This window comes from Cherax quadricarinatus, chromosome 49 (genome assembly GCF_038502225.1).
Source record: "Cherax quadricarinatus isolate ZL_2023a chromosome 49, ASM3850222v1, whole genome shotgun sequence".
Lineage (NCBI taxonomy): Eukaryota > Metazoa > Arthropoda > Malacostraca > Decapoda > Parastacidae > Cherax > Cherax quadricarinatus.
In genome coordinates, this window is record NC_091340.1 from 22254744 (window position 1) to 22281225 (window position 26482).

General features: G+C 45.9%; 1 protein-coding gene across 2 annotated transcripts in view; it reads left to right on the forward strand.

The window, feature by feature from the left end:
- The first annotated feature begins 949 nt into the window (after window positions 1-949).
- Window positions 950-26482, forward strand: part of LOC128697104 (uncharacterized) — a 242533-nt gene continuing 217000 nt past the window's right edge. For both annotated transcript variants that reach the window (XM_070095251.1, XM_070095252.1), the window contains exon 1: window positions 950-1311. The gene's annotated coding sequence lies outside the window, so the exon portion shown is untranslated. The remainder of the gene's footprint in view (window positions 1312-26482) is intronic.

Genomic DNA, 26482 nt, shown 5'->3' on the forward strand with positions numbered 1-26482 from the left:
TAAACACACACACACACATCCACGCACACACACACACACACACACACACACACACACACACACACACACTGCCAAATGCAAAGTCATGAAGATAGGGGAAGGGCACAGAAGACCACAGACAGAGTATAGGCTAGGTGGCCAAAGACTGCAAACCTCACTCAAGGAGAAAGATCTTGGGGTGAGTATAACACCGAGCATGTCTCCCGAAGCACACATCAATCAGATAACTGCTGCAGCATATGGGCGCCTGGCAAACCTGAGAACAGCATTCCGATACCTTAGTAAGGAATCATTCAAGACACTGTACACCGTGTATGTCAGGCCCATACTGGAGTATGCAGCACCTGTTTGGAACCCGCACTTGATAAAGCACGTCAAGAAACTAGAGAAAGTACAAAGGTTTGCGACAAGGTTAGTTCCAGAGCTAAGGGGAATGTCCTATGAAGAAAGATTAAGGGAAATCGGCCTGACGACACTGGAGGACAGGAGGGTCAGGGGAGACATGATAACGACATATAAAATACTGCGTGGGATAGACAAGGTGGACAAAGACAGGATGTTCCAGGGAGGGGACACAGAAACAAGAGGCCACAATTGGAAGTTGAAGACACAAATGAGTCAGAGAGATAGTAGGAAGTATTTCTTCAGTCATAGAGTTGTAAGGCAGTGGAATAGCCTAGAAAATGACGTAGTGGAGGCAGGAACCATACACAGTTTTAAGACGAGGTTTGATAAAGCTCATGGAGCGGGGAGAGAGAGGGCCCAGTAGCAACCGGTGAAGAGGCGGGGCCAGGAGCTAAGACTCGACCCCTGCAACCACAAATAGGTGAGTACAAATAGGTGAGTACACACACACATATACAGTGGGGTAAGAATCTGACACAGGGAGTAGGAATAACACACTCAGGAGTAGGAATATAACACCTAGGTTGCAGCACATGCGTACAAGTGCCACAGTGCCAAGCTGGAAGGAGGGAGAGACTGGCACTCTCAGTACACTGTCACCTAACATCCAGGCCTGGCCCTCTACCCTGGGACCCTTGTAGCTAACTACCCTCTTCACCCTGAATTACACCCTAGGGGACCTACTGTCCCTAGCAGTGCCAGGTGTGCCACCCAGGAAGGTGCTGTAATGGCACAGTAAGGAAGACTAGGTGGCACTAGGTTCCCAGGGCGGCGCCTGAGTGCTGGACCTGGTGATCGCCCCTGATGAACAGTACCTAGTGCCAGCCAGTGAGGCCTAGGTGCCTCGCTAGGTGCCATGGATCATCAGGGAGGGAGAGGAGTGGCCCTGGGTGCCTACTGAACCAGGTGAAGTACCAACTGTCTAGTACTGACACTGTCTCACAAACACTGAACCAGGTGAAGTGCCTACTGTCTAGTACTGACACCGTCTTACACTGAACTAGGGAAAGTACCCACTGTCTAGTACTGACACTGTCTCACACTGAACTAGGGAAGGTACCCACTGTCTAGTACTGACACTGTCTCACACTGAACTAGGGAAAGTACCCACTGTCTAGTACTGACACCGTCTCACACTGAACTAGGGAAAGTACCCATTGTCTAGTACTGACACCGTCTTACACTGAACTAGGGAAAGTACCCACTGTGTAGTACTGACACCGTCTCACACTGAACTAGGGAAAGTACCCACTGTCTAGTACTGACACCGTCTCACACTGAACTAGGGAAAGTACCCACTGTCTAGTACTGACACAGTCTTACACTGAACTAGGGAAAGTACCCACTGTCTAGTACTGACACCGTCTCACACTGAACTAGGGAAAGTACCCACTGTCTAGTACTGACACTGTCTTACACTGAACTAGGGAAAGTACCCACTGTCTAGTACTGACACTGTCTCACACTGAACTAGGGAAAGTACCCACTGTCTAGTACTGACACTGTCTTACACTGAACTAGGGAAAGTACCCACTGTGTAGTACTGACACCGTCTCACACTGAACTAGGGAAAGTACCCACTGTGTAGTACTGACACCGTCTCACACTGAACTAGGGAAAGTACCCACTGTGTAGTACTGACACCGTCTCACACTGAACTAGGGAAAGTACCCACTGTCTAGTACTGACACTGTCTCACACTGAACTAGGGAAAGTACCCACTGTCTAGTACTGACACTGTCTTACACTGAACTAGGGAAAGCACCCACTGTGTAGTACTGACACCGTCTCACACTGAACTAGGGAAAGTACCCACTGTGTAGTACTGACACCGTCTCACACTGAACTAGGGAAAGTACCCACTGTGTAGTACTGACACCGTCTCACACTGAACTAGGGAAAGTACCCACTGTGTAGTACTGACACCGTCTCACACTGAACTAGGGAAAGTACCCACTGTGTAGTACTGACACTGTCTTACACTGAATAGGGTGAAGCTCCTTCTGTTTAGTACTGACATTGTCACACACTGAACAGGGAAGTACCTACTTACTAGTACTGACACTCACACACTTAAAAGTGAAGTACCTACTGTCTAGTACTGACACTGCCACACACTGAAAAAGAAAGTACCTACTATCTAGTACTCACACTCTCACACTGAACAGGGTTAAGTAACTACTGTCTATTACTGACACTGTCTTGCACTGAACAGGGAAGTGCCTACTGTCTAGTACCGACACTGTCACACATAGCACAATGTGTGAAGTATCTACTGTCTAGTACTGACGCTGTCACACTGAATAAGGAAGTACCTACTCTCTAGTACCGACACTGTCATACAATGAACAAGGTGAAATTCCTACTGTCTAGTACCGGCGCTGTCTTATACTAAACAAGGGGAAGTACTAACTGTCTAGTACTGACACTGTCACACACTGAACAATGATGTACCTACTGTCTAGTACTGACACTGTCTTATACTGAACAAGGAAGTACCTAATGTCTAGTACTAACACTGTCTTACACTGAACAAGGGGAAGTACCTACTGTCTAGTACTGACACTGTCACACACTGAACAATGATGTACCTACTGTCTAGTACTGACACTGTCTTATACTGAACAAGGAAGTACCTACTGTCTAGTACCGGCGCTGTCTTATACTAAACAAGGGGAAGTACTAACTGTCTAGTACTGACACTGTCACACACTGAACAATGATGTACCTACTGCCTAGTACTGACACTGTCTTATACTGAACAAGGAAGTACCTAATTTCTAGTACTGACACTGTCTTACACTGAACAAGGGGAAGTACCTACTGTCTAGTACTGACACTGTCTTATACTGAGCAAGGAAGTACCTCCTCTCTGGTGCTGACACTGTCTTACAGTGAGCAAGGAAGTACCTACTGTCTAGTACTTACGATGTCTTACACAGAACAATGAAGTGCATACTGTTTAGTACTGACACTGTCTTACACAGAACAAGGAAGTACCTACTGTCTAGTACTGACACTGTCTTACACAGAACAAGGAAGTACCTACTGTCTAGTACTGACACTGTCTTACACTGAACAAAGTGAAGTACCTACTGTCTAGTACTGACATTGTCCTACACTGAACAAAGGGAAGTACCTACTGTCTAGTACTGACATTGTCTTACACTGAACAAAGGGAAGTACCTACTGTCTAGTACTGACACTGTCTTACACTGAACAAAGGGAAGTACCTACTGTCTAGTACTGACATTGTCTTTCACTGAACAAAGGGAAGTACCTACTGTCTAGTACTGACACTGTCTTACACTGAACAAAGGGAAGTACCTACTGTCTAGTACTGACATTGTCTTACACTGAACAAAGGGAAGTACCTACTGTCTAGTACTGACATTGTCTTACACTGAACAAAGGGAAGTACCTACTGTCTAGTACTGACACTGTCTTACACTGAACAAAGTGAAGCACCTACTGTCTAGTACTGTCACTGTCTTACACTGTACAAAGGAAAGTACCTACTGTCAAGTACTGACATTATCTTACACTGAACAAAGGAAAGTACCTACTGTCAAGTACTGACATTATCTTACACTGAACAAAGGAAAAGTACCTACTGTCTAGTACTGACACTGTCTTACATTGAACAAAAGAGACGTACCTACTGTCTAGTACTGACACTGTCTTACACTGAACACAGGGAAGTACCTACTGTCTAGTACTGTCACTGTCTTACACTGAACACAGGGAAGTACCTACTGTCTAGTACTGTCACTGTCTTACATTGAACAAAAGGGACGTACCTACTGTCTAGTACTGTCACTGTCTTACACTGAACACAGGGAAGTACCTACTGTCTAGTACTGTCACTGTCTTACACTGAACACAGAGATTCACACTTCTCAGTGTCTGCACACCGAGAGGTACTCGCCTAGTTGTGGTTGCAAGGATCGATTCACAGCTCCTGGCCCCGCCTCTTCATCGGCCGCTACTGGGTCACTCTTTCCGCTCCATGAGTTTTATCATACTTCTTCTTAAAGCTCTGTATAGATCCTGCCTCCACTACATCACTTCCCAGACTATTCCACTTCCTGACAACTCTGTAACTGAAGAAATACTTCCTAACATCCCTGTGGTTCATCTGATTCTTCACCTTCCTACTGTGACCCTTTGTTGTTGTGTCCCTTCTCTGGAACATCCTGTCTCTGTCCACCTTGTCGATTCCTCTCAGTACGTTAGGCCCATATTAGAGTATGCGGCACCAGTTTGGAGCCCACATCTAGCCAAGCACATAAAGAAACTAGAGAAAGTGTAAAGGTTTGCAACAATACTAGTCCCAGAGCAAAGGGGTATGTCCTACGAGGAGAGGTTAAGGGAAATGGACCTGACGACACTGGAGGACAGGAGAGATAAGGAAGACATTATAATAAAATATAAAATACTGAGAGGAAGTTACAAGGTGGACAGAGGCAGGATGTTCCAGAGATGGGACACAGCAACAAGGGGACACAGTTGGAAGTTGAAGACATAGATGAATCACAGGGATGTTAGGAAGTATTTCTTCAGTCACAGAGTAGTCAGGAAGTGGAATAGTTTGGGAAGCGATGCAGTGGAGGCAGGATCCATACATAGCTTTAAGCAGAGGTATGATAAAGCTCATGCTGCAGGGAGAGTGACGCAGTAGCGGCCAGTAAAGAGGCGGGGTCAGGAGCTATGACTCGACCCTTGCAACCACAACTAGGCGAGTACAACTAGGTGAGTACACACACACATAGTGGAGGTAGGAGCCATACATAGCTGTAAGACGATAAAGCTCACTGAGAAGGGAGAGAGAGGACCTAATAGCATTCAGGAGCTGAGTCTCGACCCCCTGCAACCACAATTAGGTGAGTACATACACACACACACACACACACACACACACACACACACACACACACACACACACACACACTGAGGGACAAAGAGGGGTACCAGAGAGTATACCTCGACCGCGACAGAACACAAGAAGAAAGGACTACACTGAAAGAGAGGGTACAGAGACGCAAGGAGGAACGAGAAGCAGTGAAAATGAGCAGGACACAGACACAGGAGGAAGGGCAAACACACCCCACAGAATCTCCCACCAAAAGACTCCACCCGCGACATTCCCAACGCAACTGAGCAACCTATACTACAACCCACTCACTGTTCCCTCTGCCACCAACCCCCATATCACAAACCTCACCCCAACAGCTGTCCCTTATGGGCATTCTGACCCCACCCCCATCAACACAAACCCCACCTACACCACAGCCCCATATAGGCCCCCACCAAGGCTCTCGCTCCCCCAACCCCAATATTCTTGCATGACCACAATGATAGAAAAGAAACTGAAGGTTTGGTACACAAACGCAGATGGAATAACGAATAAACATGAGGAGTGGAATGAAAGAATCAGTGAAAAATCCCCAGACATCATAGCAGTCACAGAAACAAAACTCGCTGAGACAATAACAGACACAATCTTCCCAACAGGATATCAGATCCTGAGGAAAGATAGAAGGGGTAGAGGGGGAGGAGGGTTTGCACTGCTCATAAAACACCAATGGGGATTTGAGGAAATGGAAGGCATGGACATGATTGGAGAAAGAGACTACATTGTAGGTACAATTCAGTCCGGAGAACATAAAGTAGTCATTGGAGTGATGCATAACCCACCACAGAACTGCAGGAGGCCAAGAGAGGAGTACAAAGAAAACAACAGGGTGATGGTGGACACACTGGCTGAGGTGGCAAGAAGAGCTCACTCGAGCAGAGCAAAGTTACTGGTAATGGGCGATTTCAACCACAGGGAGATCGACTGGGAAAACCTGGAGCCACATGGGGGTCCCGAAACATGGAGAGCCAAGATGATGGATGTGGTACTTGAAAACCTCATGCATCAACATGTCAGGGACACAACCAGAGAGAGAGGGGAGGATGAGCCAGCAAGACTGGATCTTGTGTTCACCCTGAGCAGTTCAGACATTGAGGACATCACTTACGAGAGGCCCCTTGGAGCTAGCGATCATGTGGTTCTGAGTTTTGACTATATAGTAGAGTTACAAGTGGAGAAGGTAACAGGAACTGAAGGGGACAGGCCAAACTATAAAAGGGGGGACTACACAGGTATGAGAAACTTCCTGCAGGAGGTTCAGTGGGAGAGAGAAATGGTAGGAAAATCAGTAAACGAGATGATGGAATATGTGGCAACAAAGTGCAAGGAGGCAGAGGAAAGTTTTGTTCCCAAGGGAAACAGAAATAATAGGAAGACCAAAACGAGTCCTTGGTTTACCCAAAGGTGTAGGGAGGCAAAAACTAAGTGCAACAGAGAATGGAAAAGGTACAGGAGGCATAGGACCCAGGAAAACAAGGAGATTAGTAGAAGAGCCAGAAACGAGTATGCGCAGATAAGGAGGGAGGCCCAGCGACAGTATGAAAACGACATAGCATCGAAAGTCAAATCTGACCCGAAACTGCTGTATAGCCACATTAGGAGGAAGACAACAGTCAAGGACCAGGTGATAAGGCTGAGGAAAGAAGGTGGAGAACTCACAAGAAACGATCAAGAGGTATGTGAGGAGCTCAACACGAGATTTAAGGAAGTATTTACAGTAGAGACAGGAAGGACTCTGGGGGGACAGACCAGATGGGGACACCAACAAGGAATACACCAACAAGTGTTGGACGACATACATACAGATGAGGAGGTGGTGAAGAAACTGCTAAGGGACATCGATACCTCAAAGGCAATGAGACCGGACAACATCTCTCCGTGGGTCCTTAGAGAGGGAGCAGATATGTTGTACGTACCACTTACCACAATCTTCAACACATCCCTGGAAACTGGGCAACTACCTGAGGTATGGAAGACGGCAAATGTAGTTCCCATTTTCAAAAAAGGAGACAGAAAAGAGGCACTAAACTATAGACCTGTGTCATTGACGTGTATAGTATGCAAAATTATGGAGAAGATTATCAGGAGGAGAGTGGTGGAGCACCTGGAAGGGAACAGGAGTATAAATGCCAACCAGCACGGATTCACGGAAGGCAAATCCTGTGTCACAAACCTTCTGGAGTTTTATGATAAAATAACAGAAGTAAGACAAGAGAGAGAGGGGTGGGTTGATTGCATCTTCTTGGACTGCAAGAAGGCCTTTGACACAGTTCCTCACAAGAGATTAGTGCAGAAGCTAGAGCATCAGGCGCATATAACAGGAAGGGCACTGCAATGGATCAGAGAATACCTGACAGAGAGGCAACAACGAGTCATGGTACGTAATGATGTATCACAGTGGGCACCTGTGACGAGCGGGGTCCCACAGGGGTCGGTCCTAGGACCAGTGCTATTTTTGGTATATGTGAACGACATGACGGAAGGGTTAGACTCAGAAGTGTCCCTGTTTGCAGATGATGTGAAGTTAATGAGGAGAATTAAATCTGATGAGGACCAGGCAGGACTTCAAAGAGACATGGACAGACTGGACACCTGGTCCAGCAAATGGCTTCTCGAATTTAATCCTGCCAAATGCAAAGTCATGAAGATAGGGGAAGGGCACAGAAGACCACAGACAGAGTATAGGCTAGGTGGCCAAAGACTGCAAACCTCACTCAAGGAGAAAGATCTTGGGGTGAGTATAACACCGAGCATGTCTCCGGAAGCACACATCAATCAGATAACTGCTGCAGCATATGGGCGCCTGGCAAACCTGAGAACAGCATTCCGATACCTTAGTAAGGAATCATTCAAGACACTGTACACCGTGTATGTCAGGCCCATACTGGAGTATGCAGCACCTGTTTGGAACCCGCACTTGATAAAGCACGTCAAGAAACTAGAGAAAGTACAAAGGTTTGCAACAAGGTTAGTTCCAGAGCTAAGGGGAATGTCCTATGAAGATAGATTAAGGGAAATCGGCCTGACGACACTGGAGGACAGGAGGGTCAGGGGAGACATGATAACGACATATAAAATACTGCGTGGAATAGACAAGGTGGACAAGGACAGGATGTTCCAGGGAGGGGACACAGAAACAAGAGGCCACAATTGGAAGTTGAAGACACAAATGAGTCAGAGAGATAGTAGGAAGTATTTCTTCAGTCATAGAGTTGTAAGGCAGTGGAATAGCCTAGAAAATGACGTAGTGGAGGCAGGAACCATACACAGTTTTAAGACGAGGTTTGATAAAGCTCATGGAGCGGGGAGAGAGAGGGCTTAGTAGCAACCGGTGAAGAGGCGGGGCCAGGAGCTAGGACTCGACCCCTGCAACCACAAATAGGTGAGTACAAATAGGTGAGTACACACACACACACACACACACACACACACACACAGGGGCCAAAACAAAGACAGGGAGCACACTAGGACGGTATGAGAGGTTGGAAGACATTGAAGAAACTAGGACATATGCCGGGACTTTACCAGACACTTGTGGGGGCCACGAGCATGTGAGCAGGAAGGACAAACCAATGAGCATAGGGGTTACAGCTAGGGAAGGGATTGAAGGTAGGAACACTCCACGGGAAGGAACTAAAACACCTCAGAGGATGCAATGTGAGCCACAGTGGGAGGTGGAAAGGGAGAGATCAGTTTTTGTCTATGGGCTAGACGAAGCTGAAGGGGAAACCTATGATGAAAGAAAACAGGAGGAGAAAAAGTGATTGAAGGTATCATGAAGGTGATAGGCGAGGGAGACATGACCCAGGTGGCAAATTTTCGGAGAATCTGGTGGTTCGCAAGGAGAAGGAAACGGCACCTCAAAGTAATTTTCAAGGCAGAATCAACTCGAACCATGATCCTGCAGGAGAAAGCATGGCTGAGAGGCAAACAGGAGTTCAAGAGTGTGTACCTCGATTGAGACAGAACACAGGAGGAAAGGATGATACTGAAAGCGAGTGCAAAAGCGAAAGGAGGAATGGGAGGAAATGACAAAGACGAGCAGAATAACCCAGGCACAGGTGGAAGGGCAAGCACACCCCCCAGAAACACCTGCAGAAGGACTCCAACCACGACACCCCCAAGGCAACTGAACATTCTAAACCAACAATCACACACCGATCCCTCTGTTCCCACCCGCTGCACCACGAACCCTACCCCTACAGCAACCCCCTATGGGAGCTCTTCCTCCACTTCCACTGCAACCCCCCACAGGCCCCCACCAGGGCTCCTGCTCTCCCAACCCCAGTATTCCCCCAGGACCACAGTTACAGTATTAGAACAGAAGTTGAAGGTTTGGTACACAAATGCGGATGGATTAACTAATAAACATGAGGAATGGCAAGAAAGAATCAATGAGAAGTCCCCAGACATCATAGCAGTTACAGAAACAAAACTCACAGAGACAATAACAGATGCAATCTTCCCACCAGGATATCAGATCATGAGGAAAGATAGAAGGGGCAGAGGGGGAGGAGGGGTTGCTCTGCTCGTAAAAAACCGATGGAAATTCGAGAAAATGGGAGGCATAGACGAGACAGGGGAAAGGGACTACATAGTAGGTACACTTCAGTCTAGGGAGCACAAGATGGTCATTGCAGTGATGTATAATCCACCACAGAACTGCAGGAGGCCAAGAGAGGAATGTGAAGAGAGCAACAGAGCAATGGTGGACACTTGCTGAGGTGGCAAGAAGAGCTCACTCGAGCAGAGCAAAGTTGCTGGTTATGGATGATTTCAACCACAGGGAGATTGACTGGGAAAACCTGGAGCCACATGGGGGTTCCAAAACATGGAGAGCCAAGATGTTGGATGTGGTGCTGGAAAACCTCATGCACCATCATGTTAAGTACACTACCAGAGTGAGAGGGAAGGACGAACCAGCAAGATTGGACCTTGTGTTCACCCTAGGAAGTTCAGACACTGAGGACATCACATATGAGAGTCCCCTAGGAGCTATTGACCACGTGGTTCTGTGCTTTGAATACATAGTAGAGTTGCAAGTGGAGAGAGTAACAGGAGTTGAATGGGAAAAGCCAGACTATAAAAGAGGGGACTACATAGGGTTGAGGAACTTCCTGCAGGAGGTTCCGTGGGACAGAGAACTGGCAGGAAAGCCAGTAAATGAAATGATGGAATATGTAACAACAAAATGCAAGGAGGCAGTGGAAAGGTTTATTCTCAAGGGCAACAGAAACAATGGGAAGACCAGAACAAGCCCCTGGTTTACCCGACGGCGTAAGGAAGCAAAAACAAAGTGCAATAGAGAATGGAAAAAGTACAGAAGGCAGAGAACACATGAAATTAGGGAGATTAGTCGCAGAGCCAGGAACGAGTATGCACAGGTAAGGAGGGAGGCCCAGTGACAGTATGAAAATAACATAGCATCGAAAATCAAGACTTACCCGAAACTGTTGTATAGCCACATCAGGAGGAAGACAACAGTCAAAGACCACGTGATCAGACTGAGGACAGAAGGTGGAGAACTCACAAGAAATGATCAGGAGGTATGTGAGGAGCTAAACAGGAGATTTAAGAAAGTTTTTACAGTAGAGACAAGAAGGGCTCTGGGAAGACAGCAAAGAAGGGAGCATCAAGAGGGAATATACCAACAAGTGTTGGATGACATATGAACAACCGAGGAGGAGGTGCAGAAGCTGCTAAGTGACCTTGATACCTCAAAGGCGATGGGACCGGACATCTCCCCGTGGGTCCTTAGAGAAGGAGCAGAGATGCTGTGCGTGCCCATAACCACAATCTTCAACACATCCCTTGAAACTGGGCAACTACCTGAGATATGGAAGACGGCAAATGTAGTCCCCATATTTAAGAAAGGAAACTAAACTACAGACCTGTGTCTCTGACATGTATAGTATGCAAAGTCATGGAGAAGATTATCAGGAGGAGAGTGGTGGAACACCTGGAACAGAACAAGATTATAAATGAAAACCAGCATGGATTCATGGAAGGCAAATCCTGTATCACAAACCTGGAATTTTATGAAAAGGTAATAGAAGTAAGACACGAGAGAGATAGGGGTGGGTTGATTGCATTTTCCTAGACTGCAGGAAGGCCTTTGACACAGTTCTTCACAAGAGATTAGTGCAGAAGCTGGAGGATCAGGCGCATATAACAGGGAGAGCACTGCAATGGATCAGGGAATACCTGACAGGGAGGCAACAACGAGTCATGGTACGTGAAGAGGTATCACAGTGGGCGCCTGTGACGAGCGGGGTTCCACAGGGGTCAGTTCTAGGACCAGTGCTATTTTTGATATATGCGAACGACATGATGGAAGGAATAGACTCTGAAGTGTCCCTATTCGCAGATGATGTGAAGCTGATGAGAAGAATTAAATTGGATGAGGATGAGGCAGGACTGCCAAGAGACCTGGACAGGCTGGACACGTGGTCCAGAAACTGTCTTCTCGAATTCAACCCTGCCAAATGCAAATTCATGAAGATTGGGGAGGGGCAAAGAAGACCGCAGACAGAGTATAGGCTAGGTGGACAAAGACTACAGATCTCACTCAGGGAGAAAGATCTTGGGGTGACCATAACACCGAGCACGTCACTAGAGGCACACATCAACCAAATAACTGCTGCAGCATACGGGCACCTTGCAAACCTGAGAATAGCATTTCGATACCTTAATAAGGAATCGTTCAAGACACTGTACACTGTGTATGTTAGGCCCATACTGGAGTATGCAGCACCAGCCTGGAACCCACACGTGGTCAAGCACATCAAGAAGTTAGAGAAAGTACAAAGGTTTGCAACAAGGCTAGTTCCAGAACTCAGGGGAATGTCGTACGAGGAAAGGTTGAGGGAAACCGGACTGACGACACTGGAGGACAGAAGGGTCAGCGGAGATATGATAACGACATACAAGATACTGCGGGGAATAGACAAGGTGGACAGAGACAGGATGTTCCAGAGAGGGGACACAGAAACAAGGGGTCACAATTGGAAGCTGAAGACTCAGACGAGTCACAGGGACGTAAGGAAGTATTTCTTCAGTCATAGAGTCGTCAGGAAGTGGAATAGCCTAGCAAGTGAAGTAGTGGAGGCAGGAACCATACATATTTTTAAGAAGAGGTATGACAAAGCTCAGGAAGCAGAGAGGGAGAGGACCTAGTAGCGATCAGTGAAGAGGCGGGGCCAGGAGCTGAGTCTCGACCCCTGCAACCACAATTAGGTGAGTACACACACACAAACATACACACACACACACACACACACACACACACACACACACACACACATATATTTATATATATGTATATATATATATATATATATATATATATATATATATATATATATATATATATATATATATATATATATATATATATATATATATATATATATATATATCTGAAGGAGGGGTGTTAATGTTGCAGTTTAAAAACTGTAGTGTAAAGCACCCTTCTGGCAAGACAATGATGGAGTGAATGATGGTGAAAGTTTTTCTTTTTCGGGCCACCCTGCCTTGGTGGGAATCAGCCAGTGTGATAAATATATATATATATATATATATATATATATATATATATATATATATATATATATATATATATATATATATATATATATATATATATATATATATATATATATACAGTGGACCCTAAACCAACAATATTAATCCGTTCCAGTGAGCTTATCTTTAAGCAAATTTATCGTTAGTCGAATTAATTTTCCCCGTAAGAAATAATGAAAATCCAATTAATCCATTCGACACCCAAAAGTATGATTTTTTTTTTTCGCATGAAATATACATTTTCCTACACAGAAAAAGAAGGATACATGCACAATAAATACTGTACTACATGAAGAATAAATGACACTTACCTTTATTGAAGATGTAGTGATGAGACGAGAGGAGGGGAGATGATGGAGTTTACAATTGTTCTTTTAATGCCACTGGGAAGAACTTGAGAGTCACTGGACCTCTGTCGCACCAAAAATCTGTTCATAGAGCTCTGTACCTCGCGTTCCTTTAAGGTTTTCTTAAAGTGGATCACAACATTGTTATTGTAAAATTCACCAGCACGGCTTATGTTACAGCCCAGGAGTCCCAAAGGCCTGTCATCCTGGGTGTAAAGGGAGCAAAATAAACACAGCAGAAAAACTTTTGAATAATATTATCCTTCACCTATTTAGAACAGAAGTATGTACACTATATACACTATGTACAACAGCAGATATGGAAAATTTTCTAGTGTGATTACCTGTACGTACCTCAACATTATATACATACAAGTAATCTCATTCGGGTACAACACTATATTGTTTACCGTAGTCACCCCGTGTAGACATGTGAGAAAACTTCACCACCCCTGGTCACTGCAGGTGGGCCTTCGACCTCACAATCTTATCCATATCTATCCGAGACCAGTATAGATTGGATAGCACCCACAACTACGGTGCTACTAATTAATTATGGACTGTATAGATTATATTAATGTAACTGAATGAAGGGAGGGGGGGGTAGGTTACACATGGATATATCCATCAAGATAAGATAAGATTTCGTTCGGATTTTTAACCCCGAAGGAAAAACGCTTGTACATAATCTCACCACTTACCAGATATTCTCTGGTGGTCACTTGATGTAGCTGGATCACCCATAACCTATCCAATTACAACATACCTAACTGGCCAGCATCAGTCTGCTATAACTAAAAAGGTAACTTAACTGTGGGTGATTGATGCTCCTTATTTCCTCCATTCACCATCTCATTTCGATGTCCTGCTACACCGACATGGTACTTATTCCAGCAGGGCGAGGTATCCGTTGGTTTGTCCCGGTTTAGAAGTCGTGACTCCATAAAAACTTCACTATCCTCGGGATGGGAACAACGTGTTCACTCGGAGCAAGGCGACGTATTTCACTTCACGCATTCTCTTAACTTAGTGTTATTATCATTGATTACATTACGATTCACAAGACAATTTAATGTCTCATAATTATTATACACATTAGAGGCCACCCCATTAAGATCTGAGACCGATGAGTGATGATTAAACCATGGGTATGTCCCCTGGACACACACCATGGCCGTGCGCCAGTCACCCCCGGTCCCCCCATTATTCACTAATTTTACCACTTTATTACGGTGGTCCCGTAAATCACGTTCCCTCACTCTTCACCAGGAACAGTTACGACACTTCCTATTATGAAGTGAGGCCTATATTAATCCTCAGGGCGCCGTGAATGCCAATTTCCTGGTCCCATGTTTTCACAGCCTCCTCACTACATTCATAAACACTCCCACCTCTCCCATGCCCTGAGTCAACCTGTCCCCCCGCACATCTGCGCAGGCACAAAGAGAAATCTTGGTTCTATCCTATTTTCAAATACATGTTTGACCCATATCGACACATTAATTAAACACCTATTAGGCACCATAGCTTCGGAAAATTAAAATATTTTCCACAATAGGTATTAGTGCACTCCACGGTAAGCAAGGCAGAATAGAAGCCACTAGAGAGCAGACCGTGCTTCAACCAGCTCTATAATGGGAATGACAAGGGCAGACAGGTGTGTGGTACCCACAACACCTCTGCAATTGCCAAAGCCATCTTCTCATTGGCTGGAACCTGGGTGCTGATTGAATGATGGGGCCCTATCATCAATCCTTAGCACCTGGTTCACTGGTTGGGGGAGATAGCCTTTCAGTGAGGGTGTGTTCATGCCACACCCCCACCCTGAGAGAGCTCAGGATTAGGCTCCCACCTCCCATTGGGAACCGTGCCACCAGGGCACCATATAATGAGACTGCCTTTCCTCTCAACCATCCAACTCTTAGATAGAGCTCAGCTTTATTTGCAACATAAAGCCAAACTCTAAACTAGAGTGAGACAGCAGACAGTCGGGCTAAAGTAGGTCCAAAGTGCGGGAGGATGGACTCCCGCACTCCCTCTCTAAAAAAAAAAAAAACACACACAAGGGGACAAAAAAAAAAAGAGTTTGAAAGCGGTTACCATAGGTCCCTAACACATCCTAACCTAATAAATTCTCGATAATGCATCTGCCAACTTATTTCCTTTTCTGGTAATGTGTGATATTCTGAGAGAATAGGGTTGCAGTCATAGACTCCATCTCATGAGCTTCATATTGTGGTTCTTCATGGCTTAGAGATATACTAGAGGGTCGTGGTCACTATAGACAGTGACTACCTGCGAAGTCTAGCCCACGTAAACATCGAAGTGCTCCAATGCTAGTACCAACGCAAGGGCTTCTTTTTCAATAGTAGAGTAAGCCGTCTGGTGCAGCTGGAACTTTAGTGAGAAGAAGGCTACAGGCTGCAACTCCTCATCCCTGTTTTGCAACTGTACTGCCCCAACCCCAGACTCATAAGCATCAACCTGTAATGAGAAAGGTTTGGAGAAGTCTGGAGACAAAAGAATGGGTGCAGTACACAATAATCTTTTTGCTTTCGTAAAAGCATCTTGACATTCTGGGGTCCAATTAAAGGGAACTTTGTGACTGGTAAGAGAGGTAAGAGGGGCTACAATGTCTGAAAATTTTTTACAGAATTTTCTGTAAAACCCTATCATGCCTAGGAAACGTTGAAGAGATTTCCTATCATGGGGAATTGGGTAATCTTTAATGGCATCTTTCATAGGGAATCCCTCGGATACACCCACAGTCAAGTATCCAGTGTAATATTTGCACTGTATATAAATTCTATGCAAGGGGACAGAAAATATAGCTCCTCCAAATGCTTCCAGCAAAATGGAGGATTGTAATGAAGTTTTTCAGAGAGGGGAAGTACTCCCTCTCCTATAAGTGAGCAATATGCTCCAGTATCTCTAAAGGTCCTGACTTCAGTTGTTTTTGAGTCTTCCTGAAGGGAAATACGACTCTGACAGTAATAAGGGGCCATTCCTTTCTTTACTTATTTCAGGGACATGTTACTGGGGACACTATAGATTTTTCCTATGGGTTGAGGTTTGTAGGGGCAGTTGGGATGGATGTGACCTACTTTATTACAGAGGAAGCAGACGACAGGCTTGCCCTTAATTCCCTGCTGATGTAGGAACTGGTGTCGCTCTGGCGGGTGTCTCTCTGGATACTGTTGTCGAGTTGCACCATGTTGAGTGGCTTGTCTCTCACCAGGTGGACCATAAGTTGAGTAGCGTGGCTCACCAGTTGACTTAGTTGGCTGACGTAGACGTTCTCCCTTCGGCTGGCACTTCATCCTCCAAGGTTGACAATCTCTGCTCATGCCAGGCTGTTGAAAAGAGAGATGGGACCGCTTGGACAAGGAGTGGTTAGTTTCAAAGGTATCAGCCAACCTGGCTGCCTCCAATGCAGTGGTTAAGTCACGATCCTGCAGAAAGACTCTAACCTCTGGTCCCACAGACTCCAGCAGGTTGTCAATCAGAATAAGCTGCACAAGATCATCGAAGGTAGCAACACCACTTGCTTTATACCAGCTGGTAAAAGCTTTGGTCTGCTGTCACACAAAATCAACCAGGGATTGACCAAGCTGTCATCTGCCTAATTTAAATAACTTTCTATACTTAGCTGGGATACATGTATATGCTCCCAAAACTGTGGTCTTCACCACTTTATAATTGGAAAAATAAGTGTCATTTAACACTGACGTAAATTCCTGTGCCTTACCAAACAATGCAGTGTGAACCAACGACGCTCAGTGCTGTTCCGGCCACCTCAAGGCTCGAGCCTGATTTTTTAAAGTTTTGAAAAATTGTTCTGGTTCTGCCTCATTGAAGCGGGGAACAAGCTGTACTGCTTTCTGTAAAATTAAGTCATTTATAACTTGCAAAAACTGCCTTCTTTCTTTTTCCCTATCAAACTCTTCCTTGGCAAGTGCCCTCTGTTCCCTAGTCTGCTCAAGATTGATTTTTGCCAACTCAAGTGCCAAAGCAGCTGATTCACTTTCAGACAGCCCTGTTGTATGAGACTGACAATTTTGCTCCGTTGATGTATCATTTTCCTCCTCCTCTGTCACGGTCGAGGTATACTCTCTGGTACCCCTGTTTGTCCCTCAGTCTTGCTTTCTCTTGCAGAATCCTGGTTCGAACTGATTCTTCCTTGAAAATTACTTTGACAGGCCGTATCCTTCCACTCGCAAACCACCAAATTCTCTGAAAATTTGTCACCTGGGACATAATGCCGGAAAAAAAATCCCCCCCCAGTACCAACAATACCACCAGTCCGATAACATTCTTCTTTGCAAATATACAGGGTCTAAAGCCAGCAACAAACAACAAAATACCTTTCATCCGTGGACTGCTTGCAGAGGCAAAGGCAATGTTCGTGGCTTTCACTGAGACCCACATAAAGGATCACTTGGACAACGAAATATGGATCCCAGGTTACAACCTATACAGATGTGACAGAGTGAACAGGCAAAAGGGGGGGGCTGGCCTGTACATTGCAGAGTCACTTGTTTGCACAGAACTGCTAAATGCCTCAAATGATGTAGTGGAAGTTTTAGCAGTAAAGGTCGAGAACCAAAACCTAGTCATTGTGATAGTCTACAAGCCTCCGGATGCAACATCCCAGCAATTCCAGGAACAGCTGTTAAAAATTGACCACTGTCTGGAAAACCTTCCAGCTCCTGCACCCAACATCTTGCTCCTGGGGGATTTCAACTTAAGGCACCTAAAATGGAGGAATATAGCAAATAATATTGTTGCAGTAATAACACCAGGAGGCAGCTCTGATGAAAACTCACACTCACGCGAGCTTTTAAATCTCTGCACAAAATTCAATTTAAACCAGCAAATAATAGAGCCTACTAGACTGGAGAATACACTAGACCTCATCTTCACTAACAATGATGATCTGATAAGAAATATCACCATATCAAAAACAATATACTCAGATCACAACATAATTGAGGTTCAGTCATGTATGCGCGGAGCCCCAGACCGACATAAGGAGATTAGTCACGAGGGAGCATTCACCAAATTCAACTTCAATAACAAAAACATAAAGTGGGACCAAGTAAACCAAGTCCTAACTGATATAAGCTGGGAAGATATACTAAGCAACACAGACCCCAACTTATGCCTAGAACAGATTAACTCGGTAGCACTCGATGTATGCACAAGGCTTATTCCTCTAAGAAAAAGGAGGAGTAGATGTAAAACAGAAAGAGACAGGCGCTCCCTTTACAGGCGACGGAAAAGAATAACAGAGCGGCTAAAAGAGGTCAATATATCTGAAATGCGTAGGGAGACACTGGTCAGAGAACTAGCAAGCATCGAACTTAAGCTAAAAGAATCCTTTAGGAGTCAGGAATCGCGGGAAGAACTAAAAGCCATAAATGAAATCGAAAGAAACCCAAAGTATTTCTTCTCCTATGCCAAATCAAAATCGAGAACAACGTCCAGTATTGGGCCCCTACTTAAACAAGATGGGTCCTACACAGATGACAACAAGGAAATGAGTGAGCTACTCAAGTCCCAATATGACTCAGTTTTTAGCAAGCCGCTAACCAGACTGAGAGTCGAAGATCAAAATGAATTTTTTATGAGAGAGCCACAAAATTTGATTAACACAAGCCTATCCGATGTTATCCTGACGCCAAATGACTTCGAACAGGCGATAAATGACATGCCCATGCACTCTGCCCCAGGGCCAGACTCATGGAACTCTGTGTTCATCAAGAACTGCAAGAAGCCCCTATCACGAGCCTTTTCCATCCTATGGAGAGGGAGCATGGACACGGGGGTCGTCCCACAGTTACTAAAAACAACAGACATAGCCCCACTCCACAAAGGGGGCAGTAAAGCAACAGCAAAGAACTACAGACCAATAGCACTAACATCCCATATCATAAAAATCTTTGAAAGGGTCCTAAGAAGCAAGATCACCACGCATCTAGAAACCCATCAGTTACACAACCCAGGGCAACATGGGTTTAGAACAGGTCGCTCCTGTCTGTCTCAACTATTGGACCACTACGACAAGGTCCTAAATGCACTAGAAGACAAAAAGAATGCAGATGTAATATATACAGACTTTGCAAAAGCCTTCGACAAGTGTGACCATGGCGTAATAGCGCACAAAATGCGTGCTAAAGGAATAACAGGAAAAGTCGGTCGATGGATCTATAATTTCCTCACTAACAGAACACAGAGAGTAGTCGTCAACAGAGTAAAGTCCGAGGCAGCTACGGTGAAAAGCTCTTTTCCACAAGGCACAGTACTCGCTCCCATCTTGTTCCTCATCCTTATATCCGACATAGACAAGGATGTCAGCCACAGCACCGTGTCTTCCTTTGCAGATGACACCCGAATCTGCATGACAGTGTCTTCCATTGCAGACACTGCAAAGCTCCAGGCAGACATCAACCAAATCTTTCAGTGGGCTGCAGAAAACAATATGAAGTTCAACGATGAGAAATTTCAATTACTCAGATATGGTAAACATGAGGAAATTAAATCTTCATCAGAGTACAAAACAAATTCTGGCCACAAAATAGAGCGAAACACCAACGTCAAAGACCTGGGAGTGATCATGTCGGAGGATCTCACCTTCAAGGACCATAACATTGTATCAATCGCATCTGCTAGAAAAATGACAGGATGGATAATGAGAACCTTCAAAACTAGGGAGGCCAAGCCCATGATGACACTCTTCAGGTCACTTGTTCTATCTAGGCTGGAATATTGCTGCACACTAACAGCACCTTTCAAGGCAGGTGAAATTGCCGACCTAGAAAATGTACAGAGAACTTTCACGGCGCACATAACGGAGATAAAACACCTCAATTATTGGGAGCGCTTGAGGTTCCTAAACCTGTATTCCCTGGAACGCAGGAGGGAGAGATACATGATTATATACACCTGGAAAATCCTAGAGGGACTAGTACCGAACTTGCACACGAAAATCACCCACTACGAAAGCAAAAGACTTGGCAGACGATGCACCATCCCCCCAATGAAATGCAGGGGTGTCACTAGCACGTTAAGAGACCATACAATAAGTGTCAGGGGCCCGAGACTGTTCAACTGCCTCCCAGCACACATAAGGGGGATTACCAACAGACCCCTGGCAGTCTTCAAGCTGGCACTGGACAAGCACCTAAAGTCAGTTCCGGATCAGCCGGGCTGTGGCTCGTATGTTGGTTTGCGTGCAGCCAGCAGCAACAGCCTGGTTGATCAGGCTCTGATCCACCAGGAGGCCTGGTCTCAGACCGGGCCGCGGGGGCGTTGACCCCCGGAACTCTCTCCAGGTAAACTCCAGGTATCGCCCTCACCTATTGTTTTCATGATGCCTTCAATCATTTTTTTCTCCTCCTGTTTTATTTCTTCGAAGTTGTCCCCCTTGGCTTCTTGGAGCACGTACACAAAAACTGACCTCGCCCTTTCCTCCTACCACTGAGTCTCCATCTGCTTCCTCTGAGGCATTTTATTTCCTTCCATTGACATGTTCTTGCTTTCAGTCCCTGTCATATCTGAAACTTCTATTCTCAGTGAACTGTCTTTCATGACCAGCTGTCTCTTGCTACTGCAGTTGGCTGTTAGAATCTCTGCATATAGCATACCTTCATTGTCTTCGGACCTGTCATTTGAACTTAGTGTGCTCCTCGTCTTTTCCCTGGCCCCACGTGGGTCTGATAGGGCCTTCGCATACGGCATGTCTCCTTTGTTGCTTACCGTCCCCTTGTCTGCGCCTGACATTGAATTTCCTGATGTCACATCTGAATTGTCATTTGTCTCTCTAATCTGTTTCAGGCTTTGCAGTTTCTCTTCTAAGCACTGTATCCTAGCTTCTGCTGCTAAGACCTGTACTTCCCACTTCCTGCACTCTTCAGCTATCTGCTCCTCCATTTTCTTACTAAGCTCTACTATCTTCCTTCCCCACTCTTCCTCCCTTTTTTGAAGCTCTAACTCCCAGTCTTTCCTCCCTGGTTCGTCCACCAGATCTCTGGTTTTCCGTCCTCTAGGGCCACCCATAGTTTTTTTTTTTTTTTTTTTTTTTTTTACCACAGACAGAAGGCTAGAGGAGGGAGAGGGTGAGAGGGGTAGAGAGAAAGGGTAGGAAGAGGGAGAGAGAGGAGAGAGTATAGGGTGAGGGATAAGACCAACGGGGGGAGAGAGAGAAATGTGAGGGGGGAGAGAAAGGGTAGAGAGAGGGAGAAAGAGAGGGAGAGTGTGTGTGTGTGTACTCACCTATTTGTACTCACCTATTTGTGGTTGCAGGGGTCGAGTCCTAGCTCATGGCCCCGCCTCTTCACCGGTTGCTACTAGGCCCTCTCTCTCCCAGCTCCATGAGCTTTATCAAACCTCGTCTTAAAACTGTGTATGGTTCCTGCCTCCACTACGTCATTTTCTAGGCTATTCCACTGCCTTACAACTCTATGACTGAAGAAATACTTCCTACTATCTCTCTGACTCATTTGTGTCTTCAACTTCCAATTGTGGCCTCTTGTTTCTGTGTCCCCTCCCTGGAACATCCTGTCCTTGTCCACCTTGTCTATTCCACGCAGTATTTTATATGTCGGTATCATGTCTCCCCTGACCCTCCTGTCCTCCAGTGTCGTCAGGCCGATTTCCCTTAATCTTTCTTCATAGGACATTCCCCTTAGCTCTGGAACTAACCTTGTTGCAAACCTTTGTACTTTCTCTAGTTTCTTGACGTGCTTTATCAAGTGCGGGTTCCAAACAGGTGCTGCATACTCCAGTATGGGCCTGACATACACGGTGTACAGTGTCTTGAATGATTCCTTACTAAGGTGTCGGAATGCTGTTCTCAGGTTTGCCAGGCGCCCATATGCTGCAGCAGTTATCTGATTGATGTGTGCTTCCGGAGACATGCTCGGTGTTATACTCACCCCAAGATCTTTCTCCTTGAGTGAGGTTTGCAGTCTTTGGCCACCTAGCCTATACTCTGTCTGTGGTCTTCTGTGCCCTTCCCCTATCTTCATGACTTTGCATTTGGCAGGATTAAATTCGAGAAGCCATTTGCTGGACCAGGTGTCCAGTCTGTCCAGGTCTCTTTGAAGTCCTGCCTGGTCCTCATCAGATTTAATTCTCCTCATTAACTTCACATCATCTGCAAACAGGGACACTTCTGAGTCTAACCCTTCCGTCATGTCGTTCACATATACCAAAAATAGCACTGGTCCTAGGACCGACCCCTGTGTGTGTGTGTGTGTGTGTGTGTGTGTGTGTGTGTGTGTGTGTGTGTGTGTGTGTGTGTGTGTGTGTGTGTGTGTGTGTGTGTGTGTGTTTGTGTGTGTGTGTGTGTGTGTGTGTGTGTGTGTGTGTGTGTGTGTGTGTGTGTGTGTGTGTGTGTGTGTGTATGAGTGTGTGTGTGTGTGTGTGTGTGTGTGTGTGTGTGTGTGTGTATGTGTGTATGAGTGTGTGTGTGTGTGTATGAGTGTGTGTGTGTGTGTGTGTGTATGTGTCTGTGTGTGTATGAGTGTGTGTGTGTATGTGTGTGTGTGTATATGAGTGTATGTACTCACCTAGTTTAGGTTGCGGGGGTCGAGTCCGAGCTCCTGGCCCCGTGTGTATGAGTGTATGTGCATGTGTGTGTATGAGTTTGTGTGTGTGTGTGTGTGTGTGTGTGTGTGTGTGTGTGTGTGTGTGTGTGTGTGTGTGTGTGTGTGTACTCACCTAGTTGTACTCACCTAGTTGAGGTTGCAGGGGTCGAGTCCAAGCTCCTGGCCCCGCCTCTTCACTGGTCGCTACTAGGTCACTCTCCCTGAACCATGAGCTTTATCGTACCTCTGCTTAAAGCTATGTATGGATCCTGCCTCCACTACATCGCTTCCCAAACTATTCTACTTCCTGACTACTCTGTGGCTGAAGAAATACTTCCTAACATCCCTTTGATTCATCTGTGTTTTCAGCTTCCAACTGTGTCCCCGTGTTGCTGTGTCCAGTCTCCGGAACATCCTGTCTTTGTCCACCTTGTCAATTCCTCTCAGTATTTTGTAAGTCGTTATCATGTCCCCCCCCCTATCTCTCCTGTCCTCCAGTGTAGTCAGGTTGATTTCCCTTAACCTCTCCTCATAGGACATACCTCTTAACTCTGGGACTAGTCTTGTTGCAAACCTTTGCACTTTCTCTAGTTTCTTTACATGCTTGGCTAGGTGTGGGTTCCAAACTGGTGCCGCATACTCTAATATGGGCCTAACGTACACGGTGTACAGGGTCCTGAACGATTCCTTATTAAGATGTCGGAATGCTGTTCTGAGGTTTGCCAGGCCCCCATATGCTGCGGCAGTTATTTGGTTGATGTGCGCTTCAGGAGATGTGCCTGGTGTTATACTCACCCCAAGATCTTTTTCCTTGAGTGATGTTTGTAGTCTCTGGCCCCCTAGACTGTACTCTGTCTGCAGTCTTCTTTGCCCTTCCCCAATCCTCATGACTTTGCACTTGGTGGGATTGAACTCCAGGAGCCAGTTGCTGGACCAGGTCTGCAGCCTGTCCAGATCCCTTTGTAGTTCTGCCTGGTCTTCGATCGAATGAACTCTTCTCATCAACTTCACGTCATCTGCAAACAGGGACACCTCGGAGTTTATTCCTTCCGTTATGTCGTTCACAAATACCAGAAACAGCCCTGGTCCTAGGACTGACCCCTGTGGGACCCCGCTGGTCACAGGTGCCCACTCTGACACCTTGCCACGTTCCATTATTCGCTGCTGTCTTCCTGACAAGTATTCCCTGATCCATTGCAGTGCCTTCCCTGTTATCCCTGCTTGGTCCTCCAGTTTTTGCACTAATCTCTTGTGTGGTACTGTGTCAAAAGCCTTCTTGCAGCCCAAGAAAATGCAATCCACCCACCCCTCTCTCTCTTGTCTTACTGCTGTCACCATGTCATAGAACTCCAGTAGGTTTGTGACACAGGATTTCCCATCTCTGAAACCATGTTGGCTGCTGGTGATGAGATCATTCCTTTCTAGATGTTCCACCATTCTTCTCCTGACAATCTTTTCCATGATTTTGCATGTTATACATGTCAGTGACACTGGTCTGTAGTTTAGTGCTTCATGTCTGTCTCCTTTTTTAAAGATTGGGACCACATTTGCTGTCTTCCATGCCTCAGGCAATCTCCCTGTGTCGATAGATGTATTGAATATTGTTGACAGGGGTACACATAGCGCCTCTGCTCCCTCTCTCAGGACCCATGGAGAGATGTTATCTGGCCCCATTGCCTTTGAGGTATCTAGCTCACTCAGAAGCCTCTTCACTTCTTCCTCGGTTGTGTGTACTGTGTCCAGCACATGGTGGTGTACCCCACCTCTCCGTCTTTCTAGAGCCCCTTCTGTCTCCTTTGTGAACACTTCTTTGAATCTCTTGTTGAGTTCCTCACATACTTCACGGTCATTTCTTGTTGTCTCTCCTCCTTCCTTCCTTAGCCTGATTACCTGGTCCTTAACGGTTGTTTTCTTCCTGATGTGGCTGTATAACAGCTTTGGGTCAGATTTGGCTTTTGCTGCTATGTCGTTTTCATATTGACGTTGGGCCTCCCTTCTTATCTGTGCATATTCGTTTCTGGCTCTACGACTGCTCTCCTTATTCTCCTGGGTCCTTTGCCTTCTATATTTCTTCCATTCCCTAGCACACTTGGTTTTTGCCTCCTTGCATCTTTGGGTGAACCATGGGCTCATCCTGGCTTTTTCATTATTCCTGTTACCCTTGGGTATAAACCTCTCCTCAGCCTCCGTGCACATTGTTGCTACATATTCCATCATCTCATTAACTGGCTTCCCTGCCAGTTCTCTGTCCCACTGAACCTCATTCAGGAAGTTCCTCATTTCTGTGTAGTCCCCTTTCCTGTAGTTTGGTTTCATTTGTCCTGGCCTTCCTGCTTCCCCCTCCACTTGTAGCTCTACTGTGTATTCGAAGCTCAAAACCACATGATCGCTGGCCCCAAGGGGCCTTTCATATGTGATGTCCTCAATATCTGCACTACTCAAGGTGAATACTAAGTTCAGTCTTGCTGATTCATCCTCTCCTCTCTCTCTTGTTGTGTCCCTTACGTGTTGGTACATGAAGTTTTCCAGTACCACCTCCATCATCTTAGCCCTCCATGTATCTTGGCCCCCATGTGGCTCATGTGTGTGTGTGTTTGTGTGTGTGTGTGTGTGTGTGTGTGTGTGTGTGTGTGTGTGTGTGTGTGTGTGTGTGTGTGTGTGTGTGTGTGTGTGTGTGTGTGAGTTTGTGTGTGTGTGTGTGAGAGTTTGTGTGTGTGTGTGAGAGTTTGTGTGTGTGTGTGTGTGTGTGTGTGTGTGTGTGTGTGTGTGTGTGTGTGTGTGTGTGTGTGTGTACTCACCTATTTGTGGTTGCAGGGGTCGAGTCTTAGCTCCTAGCCCCGCCTCTTCACCGGTTGTTACTGGGCCCTCTCTCTCCCCGCTCCATGAGCTTTATCGAACCTCGTCTTAAAACTGTGTATGGTTCCTGCCTCCACTACGTCATTTTCTAGGCTATTCCACTGCCTTACAACTCTATGACTGAAGAAATACTTCCTACTATCTCTCTGACTCATTTGTGTCTTCAACTTCCAATTGTGGCCTCTTGTTTCTGTGTCCCCTCCCTGGAACATCCTGTCTTTGTCCACCTTGTCTATTCCACGCAGTATTTTATATGTCGGTATCATGTCTCCCCTGACCCTCCTGTCCTCCAGTGTCGTCAGGCCGATTTCCCTTAATCTTTCTTCATAGGACATTCCCCTTAGCTCTGGAACTAACCTTGTCGCAAACCTTTGTACTTTCTCTAGTTTCTTGACGTGCTTTATCAAGTGCGGGTTCCAAACAGGTGCTGCATACTCCAGTATGGGCCTGACATACACGGTGTACAGTGTCTTGAATGATTCCTTACTAAGGTATCGGAATGCTGTTTTCAGGTTTGCCAGGCACCCATATGCTGCAGCAGTTATCTGATTGATGTGTGCTTTCGGAGACATGCTCGGTGTTATACTCACCCCAAGATCTTTCTCCTTGAGTGAGGTTTGCAGTCTTTGGCCACCTAGCCTATACTCTGTCTGTGGTCTTCTGTGCCCTTCCCCTATCTTCATGACTTTGCATTTGGCAGGATTAAATTCGAGAAGCCATTTGCTGGACCAGGTGCCCAGTCTGTCCAGGTCTCTTTGAAGTCCTGCCTGGTCCTCATCAGATTT